At 42.5% G+C, this 22,902-nt stretch overlaps 1 long non-coding RNA gene across 1 annotated transcript in view; it reads left to right on the top strand.

Moving 5' to 3' along the window:
• LOC311521955 overlaps window positions 1-22,277 on the top strand; it is a 35,247-nt gene extending 12,970 nt beyond the window's left edge. Inside the window, exons 2-3 of the long non-coding RNA XR_014712015.1 lie at window positions 21,914-21,986; window positions 22,167-22,277. This is a non-coding gene — a long non-coding RNA (uncharacterized lncRNA). The remainder of the gene's footprint in view (window positions 1-21,913; window positions 21,987-22,166) is intronic.
• Window positions 22,278-22,902: the final 625 nt, after the last annotated feature.

Below are 22,902 nucleotides of genomic sequence, written 5' to 3'. Positions count from 1 at the left end.
CACTTGCAGTCCTAGAAAAGTCTGACTGCATCTGCACAGTCCCCCACATAGCTGCCTTGCTGGAGCACAGTATACATGGTTTAAGTACATTGAAGTGGGGAGCTCTCACTGCACCAGCCAAGTTGGAGGGGAGAGCAATAAGGGAGTGCTGCTTTACCAGGCCAGGGAGAGGAGAGGAAATGTGCTTCCTTCCCCACTCTTCTTTACAGTAATCTACAGAGATGGTGTATTATTCCCCCCACCCCCCACACCTCTAGTGGATACTCCATTGTTTCAATTAGTTTGTAACACAACTCCAGTTTTAGGAGGTATGCACTATCATGATGCCTCATTATCCACACAAATGCAGATTCACAGGCAACTCCAACGTGCGAATACGCCTCCACATACTCCTTCTATCTTCTCTTCCTTCTTTTGTTGGGAAACGATAACATTCCACCTATCCATCCAGTCATCCCTTTAAAACTGGCACAGTCCTGATATCTTCATTTGGGTGAAACCCCTATTGAGCTCACGGAGACCCTTGCCTGAATCAGGAATGAGAAAGGACTTCAAGATTAGGTCCTTATTTCCAAGCATTTTTGGAATGTAAAGATGAAAGATGCTACATAATTGTTAGCTATGGTTTATTTGTTATGTGGACTATAATTTTAAGAATTGGGGCATGCTGACAAGTTTGATGTTTATATCCCGAGTTGCTTGTGCACCGGTATGCATATTTGGGTTGGCAGTACTATCACAGGTAACAAATTAACAACTGACATCTCTTCACTGCATGTCTATTACTCGCATGCCCCCAGAATTTACCTTCAGCATTCATTTTGCATTTATCATGCAGAATACAGGTGCAAAGGTTTCGTTTAAGAAAAAGAAAACCATTATATACAAAACACGAAGGATTCCGCGTTGCTAATTGAGCACACATTTTGCACATAATTTTTGAAGTGCAAGAGAAATTAAGGTTTCATAAAACGTAATGAACTCAACATTGATTTTGTTAAATGAAGGATTGTGGCTCGTCAACTGAATGAATTTTTTTTTACATTGTTTTTCTATTTTCATAGCTATTTTAAATCTCCATTAGTGTCATCTGCAGCAGTTTTCAGAGTTCCTAAATGAAGACTCACTTACCCAATCCACCTTACAACTGACCTTTCCATTTTTGCCATGGAAACAGGATTGAGTTACTAGTTGATGAACTGGTACCAAATCTGAAAGAGCAGAGAAAAATACTCAGTGTTCAGACAGTCGTAATTAAATGCAACCATTCATGTTCTTAATTCCTTTACCCCAACCAGGAAAATATTGTCTGAGTCAAATGTCAGTTAGTCTGCATAGCAGCAAAATGCAATTATCTTTATTTAGGCTTTGAAGCATAGGAACATAGGTAATGCTACAGTTAAACAGACCAATGGACTATCTAGTCCAGCATCCTGTCTCCAAAAGACACCAATACCTCAAGTCAGAGGAAGATCTAAACTCCTCATAGTGCCCCTAATTTTGCAAGTGTTCCATTGCGTTTGTGTATGTATGTGTGTGAGAGAGGGAGATATTCCTTTGACCTCAGCAGGTAGCTTATGGCCTGACACATGATAAGTAATAGAATGCTTTAATTTTATCCTAGTTTAAAATTGCAGATGCTACTCTATGTAAATGTCTAATGAGAATCTTAGTAAAGGGTAAATTCTCTTGGATATTTACATTATTTCCTAGGCATCTTCTCCATCCCATTATCCACTAGTGCCAATGTAATTTGACTCTGCACTTACGTAGCATCTTTCATCCAAAGATCTCACTGCCTTTTACAAGCATTAATTAAATTACAATGCCTCACAATGCCCCTTTTGAGGGAGGGAGTAAGGCATTACTGTCTCAATTTTATAGATGTATTGAGTGACTTGTTTAAAGTTTAAAAAGAGTCAGAAAAAGAATACGGAAGCCTGGCCTACATTTTCAAAAAATAGTAATTATTTGGGATGCTTTAATTCTTGAGTGCTTTGCCCAAGAGGAGCCTGATTTTAAGAAAGTATTGAGTGTCCACCCTCTGAAAATCAGGCCCATTTTAGGTGTTTGTTATCTTAGGCATTAAAAAACTAAGGCAGCCAAAATCACTAGTAACTTTGGAATATTTAGATCCTTGACCCTAAATGGCTCTGTTTATTTCTTTCTCTACAATTTGTTTTTACCTTATGAAAACCAGGGCAATGGTTCAATCTCTTTCTTTCTCTACTGCCATTGTCAGGCCTTTCTTTCCTCAGTTGCTGCACCATCTCTACACATATATGCTCCCTGCTTCAAGGAACATCATCAGACTCCTAGCTCCCAATTCCTTTGTCTTGAAGCAAATGGGTTTTCTCTCTTTCTTTCTCTGTTCTTATAGCCTAGCTGTGCTTAGCTGCTCCATTTCCTTCTCACACCCTCATCCCAAATCATTTCAAATGCAGAGAAACAAAAAAGTTGTATAAATTAAAATTATCTAATTTCTATTTGTGGAATGTCGGTGCTTCATAAATTTCGAATTATGCTCTCCGCTCCATACAGGATTTGCCAGTTTTCTATAAATATAAAAATTTGGTAATGGTTTTCTATAAATGTGGGGGTATGGTAATGATTGGCACTATGATGTGCTTTCACATTTTTATGTATGTAAATGCCCCATTTTCATCATTACAATGTGAAGGGGGGGAAACCCCATCTCCCCCTTATCCTGTTGATGAATTGGACCCTTCCAGTTACTGCCTGCAGGCCTTGTCACTACAGACTTGAGTAAATCCCTAGGGCGGAGGGGAGTTTGATTAGTCCACCATTATCCTTTCTTAATGATTTAAATGATTGTCATTTATTAGACTGCAGCTGTCCTATTAATTATGAATTCACAACGTATCATGTCAGCAGATCTCTCTATATTTATTTTAATTAATTGTGTTGATGGGAGGAAGAGGTAGGGGATATTTTATTCATATTTTATCTCTGGAGAAATGATTTCAGATCTCAGCATCCCAAGAGAAAATGAATCACATCACAGCATCAGCAGCTATACATCACAAAACTAGCTCTCCTATCAAAAAAAGGCTCAGATTTGGGCTGGCAGGGGTTTTGCAAATCTGGATTGAGGTGCGTTGGCAGACAGGGGTGGATAGGAGATGCAAATTGTTTGCCCAGGTTAAGCCTGGTGCATCAGTGATCAGCCTCACAGTTGCATAAGCACTGAACTCCTTCGTAAATGTAGGGACACATTTTCAAACTATATAGGGGGAGGAATGACCACGGAACTCAGCACACGCATACTTAGGCTTCACAGAATTAATTTCTTTTCTAATTTCAGCAATGTTAATATTGATATTTATTTTAAAGATTGTTTTCTGGTTTTTTTATTGACTTATTTTTACAGTTGGGGATAGGGTTCGGGCAGTGCTTATAGTGGGGCTGCAGTGGGCTTCATGTGCGGCCCAGGGACCAAATGCCAGGGCACAAGCGTGGGGGAGGCTGCGGTCATCCTCGCCTGGCACAGCAGAGAGACTCAAGGCCAAGGAAGAGTGGCTGGCTGCAGGGGAGGCCACCCCACTGCTGAACAGTTCCTGCCTGGGGACAACTCACATATTTCTGTATGGTGAACGAGCGAGCAGGGCCATGACAGCAGAGTTGCAGAGGAGGGCTCCCTTCCTGGCTGCAGGAGTGGTGACACCAGATCCCTGCAGGTGCAAGGTGTGGGGAGGGCTGAGGTCCTGGTGAGGCAAAGCAGAGACCCCTGGCCAGGGCTGCGAAGAGGAGGATGAAAGCTCGGCCGTGGGGGAGGTCTCCCTGCTACCGAATGGCTCCTGCCCAGCAATGGAGCCATTCAGCAGCTGGTGATCTCCTCCTCAGCTAGGGATGACAATGACTCCTCCTCACAGTCCTGGCCCAGGACTCTCTGCTCTCCCAGGCCAGGACTGTAACTTTCCCCTAGGGTTGCCAACTTTCTAATTGCAGACATCCAAACACTCTTTCCCAAGGCCCTGCCCCTGCCCTGCCCCTTCTCTGAGGCCCCACCCCATCTCAATCCATCCCCCCCTCCCTCCATCACTTGCTATCCCCCACCCTTGCTCACTTGCTCATTTTCACCAGGCTGGGGAAGGGCGTTGGAGATCGCAAGGGGGTGAGGGCTCTGGGTGCAGGAGGGGGCTCCAGAATGGGGGGTGGGGTCAAGGAGTTTGGAGTGTGGGAGGGAGTTCCAGGATGGGGAAGGGAGTGTGGACTCTGGCTGGGAAGGGAGGAGCGTTCTGGAATGAGGACAGGGATGAGCGGTTTGGGTGCAGGAGGGGCTGGGGATGAGGGGCTGGGGATAAGGGGTTTGCAATATAGGAGGGGGCTCTGGGCTGGGACAGGGGGTTGGGGTATGGGAGGGGGTATGAGCGATGGGCTGGGGGTATGGGCTCCAGGTGCAGGAGGGGGATCTGGGCTGGGGCCAAGGGGTTCAGAGTGTGGGAGTGGCTCTGGGCTGGGGTGAGGGATTGGGGTTCAGGAGAGGGTGCAGTGTGTGAGCACCAGGCCAATGGGAACTGCGGAGCCGGTGCTTGTGGTGGGGGCAGTGCGTGGAGCCCCCTTAGCTACCTCTCTGCCTAGGAACCAGAAGGACATGCCAACCGCTTACTCGGAGCTGCATGGAGATGGACAGGGAGCCTGCCAACCCCACTGCACTGCCAGCCAGACTTTTAATGGCCGCCACGGTACCCTCCCAGTGGTGGTGCTCCAGTCAAAAACTGGACATCTGGCAACCCTACTTTCCCCTCCTTGTCCCTTTCTGAGGGAACAGGAAAGAGATTGGCAAGGCTCATTTGTGATCTCCTTGCTGCTTGTGAATTTTCTAACAGCCACCTCTCAATAGCACAAGGCAGAATTTGGCCCATATTATTGCATTCATGTAACCCTTCTGCCAGGTGCCCAAGGCAGCAACAAGGGCTGGATTCAATCTAAGGGCTTCAATCTTTTGTAAAATAAAAAGAGTCCTTTTGTGGCTCAATCTCCTACCCAGAGCTGTACTTTACTTCAGGCTCTGGGAAATTGAAATATACCCTCCCTGGTTACCTTTGAAGATGGTCCTTTTCCATTCGCCCTGACTCAGGATTCTTTATGGTGAATTAGGTGTAAAAAAAAAATGAAGACTTTAAGAAGATACCACAGCATTGACGTTCCTTCCCTAATATCTAAAGTGACCCAACCAATTCTGAGTTTTGAAATCTCCATAAAGAGTCAGATCCTGTAAGGTGCTGAGCTCCCCTTTGAAATTCTGAGTTTTTTTCTAAATCCCACTGAAGTCACTGGAATTTGAAAGCCCTCAGCACATTGCAGATGTTGCCTAGTCTGTTTGTCAATACCTCATTCCTAAAGTGTTGGGCACTAAGGTATCAGAGTGATGTCTCATCAGATGACAGTAATAACTTCCATATGTAATCCCTAAATGGTATCAATCAGATTGTGCTTCAACAGAATGAGAAGGCAATGCAATTAAATAGCAGTAAAGAGAGGAAGCAAAATGGTGTGGGGCTTGTCTTTAAGGGATGAATGAAATGACCATTTAAAGATGAAGAGTAAAATTTTCAAAAGTGACTAAAGGCCAAAGTTGTAAAGGTATTTATGTGCCTAAAGATGTAGATAGTCATCTAATGGAATTTTCGGAAAGTCCAAGAACACTAGATCCACTTGATCACCCTTGTCCACATATTTGTTGATGCCCTCAAGGAATTCTAATAGATTGGTGAGGCATGATTTCCTTTTACAAAAGTTGTGTTGACTCTTCTCCAACAAATCGTGTTCATGTATGTGTCTGGTAATTCTGTTCTTTACTATAGTTTCAGCCTATTCGCCTGCCTATTCGCCTGATTCTGAAATTGGGCTTACTGGCCTGTAATTGTCAGGATTGGCTCTGGAGCCTTTTTCAAAAAAATGGCATTACATTAACTATCCTCCAGTCATCTGGTACAGAAGTAGATTTAAGTGATAGGTTATATACCACAGTTAATAGTTCTGTAATTTCAAAGATGAGTTCCTTCAGGACTCTTGGGTGAATACCATCCATTCCTGGTGACTTATTACTGTTTTATGTATCAGTTTGTTCCAAAACCTCCTCTATTGACACCTCAGTCTGGGACAGTTCCTCAGATTTGACACCTAAATAGAATGGCTCAGGTGTGTCTCCCTCATATACTCGGCAGTGAAGACTGATGCAAAGAATTCGTTTAGCTTTTCTGCAATGGCCTTGTCTTCCCTGAGTGCTCCTTTAGCACCTCAGTTGTCTAATGGCCCCACTGATTGCTTGGCAGGCCTCCTGCTTCGTATGCACTTCAATATTTTTTTTGCTGTTAGTTTTTGTGTGTTTTGATAATTTCTCTTCAAATTCTTTTTTGGCCCACCTAATTATGTTTTTACACTTGACTTGCCAGAGTTTATGCTCCTTTCTATTTTCCTCAATAGGATTTGACTCCCAATTTTTAAAGGATGACTTTTGCCTCTAACGGCCTCTTTTACTCTGTTGTTGGTATTTATTTTTTTTGGTCTTATTATTATATTTTTATTTGGAGCATACATTTAACTTGAACTTCTAATATGGTGTTTTTTTAAAGTTTCCATGCAGCTTGCATGCATTTCATTCTTGCGACTGTTTCTTTGAATTTCCATTTAACTAGCTTCCTCATTTTTGTGCAACTCTCCTTTCTGAAGTTACAAGCTGCTACGGTTGGCCCCACCACTCCGCAAGGATTCTAAATTTAATGAAATTATAGTCACTATTGAATTCCCTATTTCTGCATCCTGTCCTGAGGTGACACATACCCACTCAACATGGGGATAGTTGAAATCCCCCATTATTATTGAATTTTCTTTTTTTATAGCTTCTTTAAGCACCCTGAGCATTTCATAATCACTACCATCATCCTGGTCAGGTGGTGGGTCACATATTCCTACTGCTAAAATCTTATTATTCAAACATGGAATTTCTATCCATAGGATTCTATGGGACAGTTTGATTGATTTCAGATTTTTACTCTATTTGAATCTATGCTTTCTTTTGCACATAGTCCTACTCCCTTACTAGCATACTCTATTTTGTCATTCCTATATATTTATTTTGTACCCTGATATTAATGCCCCATTTACACAAAAATCCAGCTCTTCAGCTGGTGTAAATCAGTATAGCTCTATTGACTTCAGTGAAACAATGTTGATTGACACCAGCTGAAGATCTGGCTTAAAATGTGGCTGGAAAATAAAATAGTCCAAGTCTGGCAGGTTCAATATAACGGCTTTACTAACGCTCTTTCAAAATACCATGAGGGATACATGGGGGCTTTTTGAGACCAAATATATTTAGAAAATAAGATATGGAAAATAAAGGGTTTTCTGGGAACTATCAGTATAATCTTATTGGGACAGGATTTTTGGAATAAGATATTCTTTTTTATTATCTTCTTCTGTCCCACCAGTCACAGAGGAAAATACTTCTAACAGAGTAAGTTACGAAGATTAATTAATTTTATATTAGCAAAATGTGTATTCACTATGATTTAAACATTTGCCTAGACATTGTGTACACTCTAAATGGGAACATTCTGAATGTAGATTGTACTAGGTGCTGTGTAATGTCTCTTGATTTTGATTTATACCTCTTTTACATACTAGCCTGAGACTGCCTTGAAGGAAGGTATAGTGTGCAGGTTTGGAACTGATGTGCTTAGCAGTGGGAGCGTGCTGCCTAGCTAACACATATCTAGCTAGATTACTTACTAAAAGTTCTAAGACTCCATTCCTGGTCTATCCCCGGCAAAAGCAGCGTACTGACAGACACAGACCCTTTGTTTCTCTCCCTCCTCCCAGCTTTTGAAAGTATCTTGTCTCCTCATTGGTCATTTTGGTCAGGTGCCAGCGAGGTTACCTTTAGCTTCTTAACCCTTTACAGGTGAGAGGATTTTTTTCTCTGGCCAGGAGGGATTTTAAAGGGGTTTACCCTTCCCTTTATATTTATGACAAAAGGCAAAAACTGCTACTGAAGAAAATGGCAGTTTCTGCTTTCCTGACCTCTCCAGGAACATTTATTACTCTTGGGCTCTTCTACTTTTTGTTAGTTTCTTTTTCTTTTTTTTTTTTTCTTTCTGATAGTCAGAATTTCCTTCCAGGCTTTTGCCACTGGGTGGCCACCACCTGTGGGTGCCTGGTGGCCAGGGGTGCCTCTGCAGTACCGCTTCTTCAGGGCTCCGTAAGCAAACCCCACATGGTCTTTCTCCATCAATCAAAGCCCTTCTTGGGGTCTGGTTTCTTTATTTACACACTTCCAAAAAAAGCAAGCACAAACAAAAGAGCCTGGGGAAGAGGAAAAGTTCCTTCACAGAGCCTGTTTTACCAGCTTGCAGATGCCCTAACCAAACTGACTCCCTTGAGGCTTCTCAGAGTCAGTCCCTCCCCATCTTCATCCCTCTCCCCCATCCAGTTGCTTATAAGGAACTAGCTGCTTGAGGTACCTTTCCTGTGCGAGGTGTCTCTGGTTTACTTATTTAGCAATCCTGCTCCAGACTTAAGGTCTCCTGCAGGCAGCTCTCTCACTTCCTCTTACCCACTTTGCTCTCTCACAGTTTTCAGATAATGTTCAAAAATGCACAGAAATGTCAATAATAATGAAGAAAGGGCAGAAATATTCAATAAATATTTGTTTTGTATTTGGAAAAACGCCACATGATGTATTCATATCATATGATCATGAAATTTCCATTCCAGCAGTAACTCAGGAGGATGTTAAACAACAGCTACTCAACGTAGACATTTTTAAATCAGCAGGTCCAGATAACTTGCATCCAAGAGTTGTAAAAGAGATGGCGAAGGAGCTTGTTGTATCGTTAATGCAGATTAAGAAAAAGTCTTGGAAGAATGGGAAAGTTCCAAAGTACTGGAAGAAAGCTTATGTGCCAATATTTTAAAAGGGTAACAAGACAACTCAAGTAATTCCACTCTGTCTGACATCGATCCCAGGTAAAATAGAATGGCTGATATGGTACTCAGTTAATAAAGGATTAAAGGAGAATAACATAATTAATGTCAATCAACATGGGTTATGAAATTCATCTTGTCAAACTAACTTGGTAACTTTTTAAAGAGATTGCAAGTTTGGTTGATAAAGGTAATAGTGTTGATGTAATATACTTTGAATTTTGCAAGGCATTTGACTTGGTACCACATGATGTTTTGATTAAGAAATTAAAACTATACAAATTCAATATGTCACATTAAATAGATTGAAAACTGGCTAACTGATAGGCCTCAACTGTAATTCTAAATGGAGAATCATTGAGTGGGTACATTACTAGTGGGGTCTCATAGGGATTGGTTGTTGGCTGTATACAATCTAACATTTTTATCAATGACCTGGAAGAAAATGTAAAATACCTACTGATACAAAGAGATCTGGATCATTTGGTAAATTGAGTGAAAGTAAACAATATGCATGTTAATAAGACCAAATGTACAGTCATACATTTAGGAACAAAGAAAATTGGCTATACTTATAGGATGGGAGGCTATACTGGGAAGCAGTGACTCTGAAAAGGACTTGGGGATGATGATAGATATTAAGAACATGAGATTCCAGTGCAATTCTATGACCCAAAGAAGTAATGCAACTCTTGGATGCATGAATGGAAATATTGAGTGGAAGTATGATGATTGTATTACCTTTGTATTTGGCACTGGTGTGACCACTGCTGGAATACTGTGTCCACTTCTGGTGTCTATAGGTCAAGAAGAATGTTGGTAAATTGGAGAGGGTTTGGAGAAGAACCAAGAGAATGGTTGAAGGATTGGAAAGCATGCTTTATAGTGAGAGACTGAAAGAGCTCAATCTAATTAGTTTAACAAAGAGCATGTTAAGGGGTGACTTGATCAAAGTCTATCAGCATTTAGATGTGGAACATACATTTTATAATTTCAGTCCATCAGACAAAGGTATAATAGAATCCAATGGCTGGAACTTGAAGCTAGACAAATTCAAACTGAAAACATTAACCACTGGAAGAATTTATCAAGGATTATGGTGGATTCTCCATCCCTGGCACTTTTCAAATTAAGATTGGATTTTTTTTTTAAAAGTGCTCCAGTTCAAACAGGAATTAATTTTAGGAAGATCTCTGGCCTGTGTTATACTGGACATCAGACTAGGTGATCACAATGATCCCTTTTGGCTTGATAATCCATGAATTTATTAATGTGCTTCGACCTCTGTGCTTCCCTTTTAGATATAACAGCTTATCTGCTTATAGATAGACAGCTTATCTGTTCTTACCTGTTTACTGTGTATTGCACCTCCACATGGAGAGAGTTCCCTCTCACCTGCTGCAATGTTTAAGTCATTTACACCAGCTACAACACAGTATCAGTGTAGATGAGGCAGTGCCTTTGGAGTTATGCATGTATTCTCCTTTACGCTGACTACTTTTTTGTATCAATACTTCAGTCAGGCATATTCAAATAAGTCTTGGTGGTTTGTTCTGGGGCTATGTATCTAATCAAACAGATTACTCCTGGGGGAATTCTGCACACATGCAGGTTTCTTTGCTTCCCCACGGGAAAATGACTTTCTGACAGGGAAGCAAAGGGAAGATGCAAGAGCAGTTACACACCCCTCCCTGGCTGCGCAGGTACATTGTTCCAGGAACCCGGAGGAAATGGTGGAGAAGCAAATAACCACAGGGTTGGGGACACCCCAGCTAGTGGCTCCTACCCCGGCTGGGCTCCTACTCCTACTTCCTCTTCCCCTGCAAGGAGTGGCTGTGGCTGTGTCAGACCCACCCCCAGAAACTTCCCTGAGCTGCAGGAAGCTCAGCATCCTCCCCTGCTTCCTGCCCCCATCGCTCCCTAGCTGCGGAGAGAGGGGTCACTGTATGGGGAGCTGCTCCCCCATCCGCCCAACCCCCGTGCATCTGGACCTCCCATACCTAGATACCCCCGCCAAGCCTCACCTTTTACACACAGAACCCCCCCATCCCTCCATACCCGAACCCCACCCCACTGAACCTCAACCCCTGCATTTGGAACCCCCCTGCACCCAGACCCCCTGCCTTCGGACCCCCACGCCTGCACCCAGACCACCCCCACTGAGGTCCCTGCACTCAAACCCCACCCTCATGAGCCCCATCCCCTGTACTACCCTGAGCCCCCCATCCAGACCCCCACGCCACTGACCCCCAACTAGCTGCACCCAGACCCCCATCAAGCCCCACTCTCCCAGCACCCAGAACCCCCTGCTGAGACCCCCCACACCCAGACTGCTCCTCTGAGTCCCAGCCACTTTCACCTGGAAGCCCTTGCTGAGTCCCATTGCCCCTGCACCTGGAACGTTCCCAACGAGCCTTTGTACATCCAGATCCCCCCACACCCAGATCCCCCCACTGAACTGCCTGCACCTAGATTGTCTCACACAAAATCCTTTCACCTAACATCTGGATTCCTGCACACTGAGCCCCTACACCCTTGGATCCTGCCTGGTTGAGCCTGCCTGCCCCACACCTGGTGCTCCTGGTGCAGAGGGGCAGGGCTCCAGGGTGTTTCTGGGGAAGGCCCAAGCCTTGTGCTGTGTCAGGGTCAGGTGCAGCCTCACCACTGAGTCCATGTCCTGGGGTGGAGAGTGGGGAGTCTTCAGGGTGATCTCCCACCTTCATACAGCCAGTGGCCTGTACTCCCTACTGCCATGCTGGAGCTGCTGCATTTATTTATTGACAAATAAAGCTTGCAGAATTTTAAAATATTGTGTGCAGAATTTTTATTTTTTTTGGCACAGAATGCCCTCAGGAGTAATAGATGTTCCTCCACCAGCAGGTGTAAGTGACCACCTTTTACTTTAACCACAGCCAGTGCCCTGGGTGTTCTAAGTGACCAGGGTGCTAGTTTTCACAGAGCCCAATCTAAAGCTGTTAACAGCACTCTGTCAGATACCTCCCGCCTTCATGTTTCCTAGCTTAGCTAGGGTTCCCCTTTTCCTCTAGGGCTCAGTTTTCTCCGACTGAGCTCTATTCCTTATGAAAGAGGTGATCCCTCACAACCCCTGAAGTTCCCTTAATCTGACTTTCTTGGTGTCACCTGTGAGGGTTTCCCATTGTCTGTCCATAGAATAAGCACTTTTTAGGTGGGTTTTACCCCACAACTGAATTTCATCCCACAAGCCATCACACCAGAGACAACATGACTCTAGCTAGGGATCTACCCCACCCCTTGTACAGCCCAATAAGTTTCTTTCCCAACCAACTCCTCAAAGGCCAATGGTCTCAGATCCCTCCTAGGAGTTAGGTCTTTGGGGGGTTCACTCCCTTGTCCGGGCTCCCTAACTAGGGTATATGTCCTGCCCTTTCTTCGGTTGTCCTTGTGTGGATGACCCTGATCTTTCACTCCCTTTTCTGGCTTCTCTTCTGCCCTAGTATTCACCTGGGCCTCACTTTCTTCGCTTGTTGGTATTTGTTTAGGCTTTTCACTTTCCCACTTCTCCTTTGCCCTGGCCTTTCCTGGCTTGTTGTTTTCTGTTTAGGGTTTTCTCGTATCTTCCCTTGTGGGCTCTGGGTTAACCTCAGCCCCTCTTTTCCTTATTCCCCATTGAGGCGTCTTCCCCCTTGGCATCCCTGTTTCTCCTTAAAGGCAATGGATTGCAATCAGTCCCCATGACCACAGGATGGGACAAATTGCCACTGCCCCAACCCTTTTTCTTCAGAACCTCCCCAGTGACTACTGTCACTGGATAATTTTTTTGTGCCTGTGTGTGCGTTCCATGCAGTCCCCTCTCAAAATCACCACAGTTTAACCAGCCTGTTCAGCAGGAGTGAACAACTGGCTGCTGAGTCAATAGCCCCCATCCCGGGGCTATGGCCCATCCTTTCAGGAATTGTTTTCACATCCTTCCTAGCTCTCTCCATAACCCAAACTTCCATTAAGCACATTCACAGTATGTTAGAGACACATAAGACCTATTAAAGCATCCAGTCCATTCAGGGAGCCAGTGCAGGATTGTTCCCTGCTGTGTATTATCCAGAGTCTGAGACCTAATGACTCAAATCTTCTGCAATTAAATTAAACATCCCCTGTTTACCTGGTGACATGCAAGTGAAATAAACACACCCAGATATTCAACAAAGAGGAAATTGGGGCATGGAGATGTACCACTTCTCTTTGTGTGTGTGTCCCAAAGAAAGTTACTTTTGTCAAGTTCACAGCACATATATCACTGAATGTGTTTTTGTATCTCTGAGACAGCATGGGCTCTGTGCTATAATATGGACTGCTATGAACCTAATATATATAGGTTTTTAACATTTTAAAATGTTAAGGTATTTTAACAGCAAAATAGTTACATGAACATTGTTAAGTGAACACAATGTCAATGAGTGGCAGGAGTTAGATCTGCCTTCAATGATAGATTTAATTTAGAAACTGTCATGTGGGCAGAAAACCAGTGCATTTTTTTAAAAATACACTTTGGAGCAAAAAATATTTCATGAATAGTAATTCATGCTTTGTAGTGCCTCCTTCTTGGGTTACTGCATCCTTGTGGTAGACAATGTTTGTCATCTCCAGGGCACAGTAGAAAAGCAGACATTGTTAAAAGAATGCTATGTATTCAATATATTGCAAAGGCCAGCATTCAAATGCATTGTAACTTTTGTATCCTGAATTTTGTACAGGTAAATTCAGTAGAAAGCCTATGTATTGCCTTTTAATCTATCTATCTATCTATCTATCTATCTATCTATCTATCTATCTATCTATCTATCTATCTATCTATCTATCTATCTATCTATCTATCATATAATTTATAAATAGATAATGTAGGTGGGACTGGTAGCATTGATTATTTTTAAGTTTTCCCAACAATTCCAGTTACAAGACCCTGTTTTCAGTAGTTTATATTCTCCAAAGATTAGTAGATTTCAAGGCCAGAAGGGACCATTGTGATCATCTGGCCTGACCTCCTGTATAACACAGGCCAGAGAACTTCCCCAAAATATTTCCTAGAGTGTAGCTTTTAGAAAAACATCCAAACTTGATTTAAAAATTGTCAGTGATGGAGAATCCCCCATGACAATAAGTAAATTGCTCCAATGGTTAATCACTCTCACTGTTAAAAATGTGCAAAAAAGAAAAGGAGTACTTGTGGCACCTTAGAGACTAACAAATTTATTTGAGCATAAGCTTTCATGAGCTACAGCTGACTTCATCAGATGCATTTCTTTTTCCACTGAAACCTGTTAAAAATGTATGCTTTATTTCTAGTTTGAATTTGTCTAGCTTCTGCTCCCAATCTTTGGATCATGTTATAGAGCCCATTATTAAATATTTGTTCCCCACATAGATACTTATTGACTGTAATCAGTCACCTCTTAACCTTCTCTTTATGAAGCAAAATAGATTGCACCCTTTGAGTCTATCATGTTTTCTAATCCTTTAATCATTCCTGTGGCTCTTCTCTGCATGCCAGGCATCTGCCTTAGGTTGAATTTTTATGGAAACTAGAACGAGACTGGGGAAAAACACTTTGTGTTGCCCAGGATAAAAAATTCTGGTGACATTTTCTTTAAAAATCCCAGCAACCCCAAGCTTTGGTGCAGGGATTTGAAAATTGCATTTGTGTCAGGGATGCACTTTTTGTTGTCCCTCTGAAAATCCACCCACATCTGGCAAAGTGATAAGACTTTGAAAAATCACATTTCACATATGCTCAGTAGAGACTTAGATTTTAGCAGCTAAATTCCCAAACATTTTGTCTGCACTGAGCATGCTCCAGCCTGGGGCTGAGCAGGACCTTCCCTTCAATTGCAGCTCTGGGCTTCTGGAAGCTGTGCCAAATTCAGATACTTAAACTGAGAGCAGAGAGCCTGTCTCCCCCCTGTGTTCTCAGTGACCCTCCCTGCTGGGCCCAGGCAGCCTAGAGGAGGAAGCTGCCTGATTCAAATGCAGATGGGAGCAGAACTGGACATATGGAGGGGATGAAGGAAATAGACTGGGACAAGAAGCCAGGTAGTCTTGTCTGGCTCTGGAGTCTAGTGGGGATGGGAGAAGTGGGGGAGGGGGTGAAGCAGGAAACTGGGACTGGGAGCCGGAAGAAAAAAATGTAGGGAGGGAGGGAGATATCTATGATCAATGAAAAGCTAGTGGAGGAAATTAGGACGGGCTGGGCAAGGGGACTGGCGATGAAAACCAGTGGACCAAGGAGAAGGAGACAAGGAGGTGAGGATATATGGGAAGATAGATCTGATGAGGAACCAGGGTGCAGGTGAATACTGTGACTGCTCAGGGCAAAGACACTGGGTAAAAACCCAGGTGGAGACAATGAGATTGGACCAGGACTAGTGTAAATGGTGAATTCTCTGTAACTTGAAGTCTTTAAACCATGGTTTGAGGACTTCAGTAACTCAGCAAGAGGTTTGGGGCCTATTACAGGAATGGGTGAGTGAGGTTCTGTGGCCTGTAATGTGCTGGAGGTCAGACTAGATGATATGATGACCCCTTCTGATCTTAAAGTCTATGAGTCATCCCTTAATCTTCTCTTTAAACTAAATAGATTGAACTCCTTGAGTCTATCACTATCAGCCATGTTTTCTAATCCTTCAGTCACTCTTTTGGCTCTTCTTTGAATCCTCTCCAGTTTATTAACATCCTTCTTGAATTGTAGGCCCCAGAACTGGATGTAGTATTGCAATAGTGGTTGCACCAATACCAAATGCAGAGCTAAAATAACCTCTTTACTCCTACTCAAGTTTCTCCTGTAAGAATAAATAGTGAATAATTATAATTAAAATAATAGAACATTTCAGCCCAAATGGGGTTTAACATGGAAAATGTTAGGTATCCCTATCTATGCATTTTGTTAATGGTGCCACCTATAAGGATGGGGCTTGCAATGTTAAAACATTTGTAAATCTCTGACATAGTGCTAGGGCTGCTTCACAACTGTCTATATGGTCCTGCTGAGTGCGTACACTCTTTTTTTCAAAATCCTGTTTAGACACAGAGCGTGGTGAATCATTGCCTTCTCCTCATTAAGGGCACGGTGCCCAAAATGTGCAGAGATGCTCAGCACCTTGTTGTGTCAGGTTCTGTGATTCCATGTGGCAGCCACTTCTCCATGCACCATTTGGTATTAAGAAAAGGAGTACTTGTGGCACCTTAGAGACTAACCAATTTATTACAGTATGCATCCGATGAAGTGAGCTGTAGCTCATGAAAGCTTATGCTCAAATAAATTGGTTAGTCTCTAAGGTGCCACAAGTACTCCTTTTTTTTTTGCGAATACAGACTAACATGGCTGTTACTCTGAAACCTGTCATTTGGTACTAGTCACTGTTGCATGTCTTGGTGTCTTAAGAACATCCAACTTTGTATACTCCAGAACTGAGATGCTCAAAATAAGTAGCCATGTTTGAAAATTTTGGCTTGCCCAATGTCACACAGGAAGTCTTTGAGAGAGCCAGAAATCCTGACTCCCACTTTTGTACTTTGATGATGAGATCAACTGTCCTCATCTATTAGAGTATAAATCAATGTCTATATATTCCTTTATTCATTTCTTCATATTAATAAAAGAAAACCAAATAAAGCTGGATTCATATAATGAAAATATATTCAATGGTGTAAATGCAATTGTTTGAAAGTGCCATCTCTTTAAAGGAGTAGATGTATAAAGATGTGCTCTTCTGCATTGCCCTTTGGCCCTGGTGAAGACTTCAGGCTGAATCATACAGCTTCTGATTTATACCTGGCAGGTAGCTGGCCAACTGCCAACATTTTGTCATTTTATGAAATAAAGGAATTTTGAATTGAAACAGCACTGAACCACTGATTTTTTTCATGAGGGCAAAGCTAATTCAAGCAGATTGCTTTATACTTTTTTGAATATATATTCTTGCTTTTTACCCTGACCTGGAGACTAAACTGCATTGGAGTACAAAAGATTAGCATCACTGTACTTCACCCAGTTGCAAACTTCTCCTCACTCACATTGTTCAGCTGGTCCTCTGTACTCTGCATTTCAAAAATGGTAATGTTCAGTAGCACAATACCTGTTGCAAAGTAAATGTCTAAGTTGACTCTGGAAGGGAACGAGAGATTTTCTGTAATGTCTTTGAAATAGGCCAACTATAGCGTTCAGACACCAGCAAATAGGCGAATCCACTGTAGTGTTATTTTTGAAAAAGAGGTCATCCACAGTCGAGCATCATTGAAGCTTAATACATTTGAAAGTGCTGGTTCTGCTTTATTAGAGAGAATGTGGAGAGCTCCCCCTGGCTAAATCCCACAGAGCCAGGAACAGTTCCAAATGACTGCCTTCAATCCAGGAGAGTGCTGCACAGATTTTTTTGTCTTAGTTGGAATAAGATCTGTATGCCAGGGACGCACTTCCTACCAAAAGCAGAGATACCCCAATGTTCCTTCTTCTTATGTAGAATACCTGTTTTCTGTACTAATTCATAAAGTCTTATTAAGAAAATATCTGATGAATTTACAGATGCCTTAAGTTTCAGAACAGTCTCCCAAGGGTTGTGTTGGACGTTTCTCTTGTGGGACACATAAAACAAGACTGGGAACAAAAGTAGAAACTATATTATACAGGGATCCGCAGCCTTTGGCATGTGGCCCATCAGGGAAAGCCGCTGGTGGGCTGGGACGGTTTGTTTACCTGCAGCGTCCGCAGGTTCGGCTAATTGCAGTTACCACTGGCCGCGGTTTGCCTTTCCAGGCCAATGGGGGCTGCAAGAAGTGGCGGCCAGCACATCCTTTGGCCCACGCCGCTTCCCACAGCCCCCATTAGCCTGGAACGGTGAACCATGGCTAGTGGGAGCTGCAATCGGCTGAACCTGTGGACGCTGCAGGTAAACAAACCGTCCCAGCCCGCCAGCAGATTTCCCTGATGGGCCGCGTGCCAAAGGTTGCCGATCCCTGACCTATACCAAAGGGAACAGTTTTGGACAGTCCGGAAGATGAAGTGGAGCATCAAACAGGTTTTTCCTTCTGTAATTTGCAAGATTCTGTGTATCATAGACATTTTAACTGGTCTTTCCAGGGTTTTATGCTTTTTCTTGACAGTACTACTGAAGATTGTGATGCTTTAGAAGTAACTGTCAGATGGAGATGGGAGAATTTGGACACATGAGCGATGATTAAGTAGAGCATGAATCAGGAAAATGACTTTTGGAAAAGTCTTGCATTTTGTGGTGCAAGAAAATGCTATAATGATAATCACATGAAGTTACTTACACTTTTGGAACCTCCAGATAAGTTTGGTTTCAGGCTGAATTTCCAGTTCAGGTTCATATTGGTTCTTGTTTTAATCAACACCAGTTCACCCATGTAACAAAACCAGTAATTAATCCATTGGGCCTATATCTCCAAGGCCATGGTGCCTGTGGAGTCTTTTGTACCTGAACAATGTGATTGTAAAATGCTTCTGTTTGACTCTGAAGTATTTTACACTTGCTCTGCACAAGTGAGAGTGACAACAGAAGGTGCAAAGCAGTTGAGAGTCAAGGTCTGAGTGTTATCCAACCTCTATAATGGATTGAACTCTATATTAGATGATTGCAGCAAATGTGGCTTAATAGTTAGGTTTACGAAGTGAGATTCAGAACTCTTAGGTACTATATGTGGCCTTGTCACACTAACCTCTGTGCTTTGATTCATCCATCTGTGAAATTGGTATAGTAATGCTTATTCATGGGAGAATCATGAGACTTGCTATTTACCTTTAGGTAGTTACACAGGCCCCTGCACTCCCATTACCATACTGTCTATGCACTTCAGACTTTTATGGAGTTAGCCTCACAACAGCTGTTTGAGGCAGGAGAGAGTTATCTATTTTACTGTTGAGGAACTAAGTCGGGGTGGATGAAAGAATTGAACCCTAGCCCTCCACTTTCTAGCATAGCACCCACACCAGTGGACCACCCTCTCTCCAGGGCAGGAAGTGTATCTTTCATTTGTCTTCAAAGCACCTAAGACAGTTTGACTTCTATATAAATGATCATGCAGACTGGACCAGTATTTTCATATTTATCTTCTGCTGGTTGCTCCTCTTCTCAGTGAAATTCCTCCAAGGTGGACTGAGGCAGCAGGAGCACAGGTCGGGGAAGAAGGAGGAGCAAGAAGCTATGGAATTAGGCCTATGTACAGATGTCCCCTATCATCAGGAAGTGTGCCAAGATCTGCAGGGATTAGGAGAAATCTGTATTTGGCCCACCAAACCTTCTGCCTGTCCAAAGTAGTGATTAGAAGGAAAATCCATGAATTGATACACAAAGATTTTCCAGCTCCGTTATATGGGACTTTTCTGCAGAGGGGGCTATCGGGCCCATAGAAATTACTAAACTATGTTAGACCTTTGGCACACCATGCACAACATGTTGGTTTGTATCCTGGGCTGCATCCAATGTTACCTCGATGCACAGAAGGGAGGGGAGAAAAGGGTCATGTCTACACTGGAACAAGAGACATAATTTCCAGCTAAGGTAGGCTAGCATGCTAAAAATAGCTGTGTTGCCATGGTGGATAGATAGTGGGATGGGTTAACTACTCGACTACATTCCTGTCTAAGACCCTAGGTGTGTACTCGAGCGGCTAGCCCATGCTGCTGCCTGTGAACTACCAACGCTATTCTGCTATGTTTAGTGAGCTGCCTCGATCAAAGTTTGCTCGAGTATGCCTCTAATGTGCTGTTCTGATTGCAGTATAGACATACCCCAAAGTAACATTGCCATCTCTCCTGGCCCTATAGGGCAGACAAGGTCTGAACTGGCTCAGGCACAAATTACAGCAGCTCTGTAACTTACGCCAGGTGGAACTCTCCCTTATTTGTTCCTCTACCCCAGTATCACCTGAGTAATTTCTGCTTCAGCTCTAACTCCTCCTGACCCTGTCACACTCCTTATCTGATCTGGTCCATAGCCACCAAGCATTCCTCTGCATGGAAGAAATTCTCGGCTTTCTGACTTAGGCAGTTTTAAGTATGGTGCTGCTGTGTCTGGTAATGGCCAGTAAATAATGCTTCTGAGAAAGATTACTGCTCCCATTCACCCTGTGCGGACCCAGTGCATCAAACTAGTTGAATAATATCCTTTCTACCCTACAGTGATCAGCTGGTACCCTGCAGCTAAATATTGTTTACCCTTATCTTAGCTTGTGTATCTACAAATGTCGTTATTGGTCATAAAATTCTCACTTCTTTAGGCTAGTCCATCAGTATTTACATGCTTTTTTTCCCTTGCACATTTGCTACACACTGTTATAGCTGATTAAAATGCTATACCAGGAAAAGAATGAATAAATGTTAACCTGAAGATATATATCCAGATGTATATTTTCAGCACAGGTTGCAGAGAAAGTGCTTATTAGTTAATATGAAAGGTATTAAAATGAGTTTAATTAGATTTCTTTTTAAGCATTTTCCCCTACATACTTGTCTGCTACGTTTTAGCAGCATTTCATAAGTCAGAACTGATTCTCACTGCAAGCAAGTATTAAAGCAGTTTTAATGGTCTGGATAATTTTTGGAAGAAAATTAATTAAAGAAACCATTTTCCTGGTGGCTATCAATCTCATGGCTCCTCAAGCCCAAGTTAGGCTTTTCTCCCCTTTCAGAATACTAATGTGCTACCAACTTGCATGAAAGTAATCAACATACCCTCATGCCCGTGGTTTTTGATGCATTCCATTTTAGAAGGGTGAATGGCTATTTATATTGATATGGCAAGAATTTAGAAATCGTTCAAAAAATCCTCCTGTCGACCTTTTCTTCTTCTACACGTCTAACCAAAGCAGAAGCTATAAATGTATTTTCTAACAAATTAAGTGCTGTTACATCATTAGGCCTTTATGTTAACTGGTCCTGGGTTTTAATTAAATGTTGTGCAAATAGCATTCGATTCTGCCAGGAGAAACATACACTGTTCTTTTCAGAAAATCTCAGCATGTCACCACTACCTTGCTAACTTCCTAGCTGCCTAGAAATATAGGATAACATGCCACACAGTAACTCCATTGAGTATATTGAGGACAATAGAGTTACTGTGCTGCATGTCATATCTTGTGATATCATGAGGAGACTTGGGTGGTTACTCTCCTGGTACAATGAAGTTAAAGCTGAAATCTTGTCAATACATGCTGCCAACATAACTTTGCTGCTATAATTCAAAGCTCCTTTGAGGACCCTTCCATGAGATTCTAGGGACCCCATTCCCCATTTGGATATGGGTAACTTGCAGTGAAGTCAATGGGAATTACTCAGGTCCTGCTGTCAGGCTATTCCATAACTGCCTACTGCAGGGTTTCTTCTGCCTTCCTCTGAATCAGCTGGTACTGGCCCCTATCAAAGACAAGACACTGGACTAGGTGGATCTCTGGAGTGAGTCACTGTAGCAATTCCTATGTTTCTATTAGAGGAGCAGGCCCCAGATAGTTGCTAAGATGATCAATAAAAGGTTCCCCTTGAAATGTGAGTAGTAGAGACAGGAGAGAAAAAATATTTTATTCATCTCACTTTCCCATACCCACCCATATCCAGATAGGTGTGGGTAACTCCCATTGGACTAATTTGTGGCTGTGGAGACAGAATAAGGCACTTGATAGTTCACAGTAAGGGATGAAAAATCAGTGCCATTCCTGAAAACTCTAGGATTATCAGCAATATCTTTATATCATACAGAATAATATTCGGTGTCATTTGTTGGCATGCCCTGCAGAAGATTTGCTTTCAAGTATCTGGGGTAAACAATTTTACAGCAAAGTCATAACTTAATGCAGGCCATATAAGATTAGCAGAACATAACAATTGCTTAAAATTTGCTTAAAAACAATTGCTTAAAAACATAATAATTGCTTAACAATTGCTTATTTCCTACCTGATCAATTGTGCTAATTTTTTCAGGTCAGTTAATAGATGTATTTCATTCCTATATTACATTGTACAGATCATCCAAGCAATATGGGATGCAGAGAAGGTAGGGGTTGTTTTTTTTGCTAACAACAAATAAAGACATGCTTCTCCTCTCTGTAACATTAGTATAAAACCATTAACTTTCAGTTCATTTAGTCCTGATTATTACAAGTATAAGTAAGATCTGTTTTAGGTCTCAAAGCATTGTACAAAGGATGGAAGCATCATTTTTTCCGTTTTACAGATGAGGCGGCTGAAGGATGGAGAAGGACAGTCCAAGGTACACATGATGTGCACACGCAGAAGGTTGTGCAAGGTCGCCTTTGGTGCTAGCCATCCCAAAAAGGATATGGATGGGGTGAAAAGAGAAGTCATTGGCCTAACATGCCCCCTGCTGTAGCAGCACGTGAAGCTAGCCAGTTGCGTGGAGCCGAGTACATACTGCAGTGTGGTTAATCCATAAATTTGTAGGCTAGAAGGGACCATTGTGTTCATCTAGTCTGACCTCTTGTAGAACACAGGCCATAGGACTTCTCCAAAGGGTTAAAGAGAAGTGAGGCAAATATGCTGCCCTGTTAGTTTTGGCTCCCACAAGCACACTGTCTCTTATATCATGGCAGTGCAGCTGTGCATCACTCCCAACATGGGCCAGTACCTAATGGACACCAGTTGGCTGTTAGACATGGAATTTATTGGCTTTCTTTGTTTTGGAAAGTGGTTGCCACTGCACATACCTACAAAGATTCAAAATATTTAAGAAGCATTTTAGGTGACTTTACAGCTCTATGTTCCACGTCTGTCCTTTCATAACAACAGGTGGGATAATCCTGAAAGGTAAATCAATTTTTCAACAAGCTCCTCAAAGGCTTGGCATCCTCTTGATTCTCATTATAATTCACTTATAACAGAAGGGATGAATTGGAAAACTCACATCCAAACATATTGACATTTCAAGGCTTTTTCACAGATGTTATTTACAG

Source organism: Lepidochelys olivacea, assembly GCF_965140295.1.
Source record: "Lepidochelys olivacea isolate rLepOli2 genome assembly, chromosome: 6".
Taxonomy (NCBI): domain Eukaryota; kingdom Metazoa; phylum Chordata; order Testudines; family Cheloniidae; genus Lepidochelys; species Lepidochelys olivacea.
The sequence above is the reverse complement of the archived record's forward strand: the minus strand, read 5'-3'. Positions and strand labels throughout refer to the sequence as shown.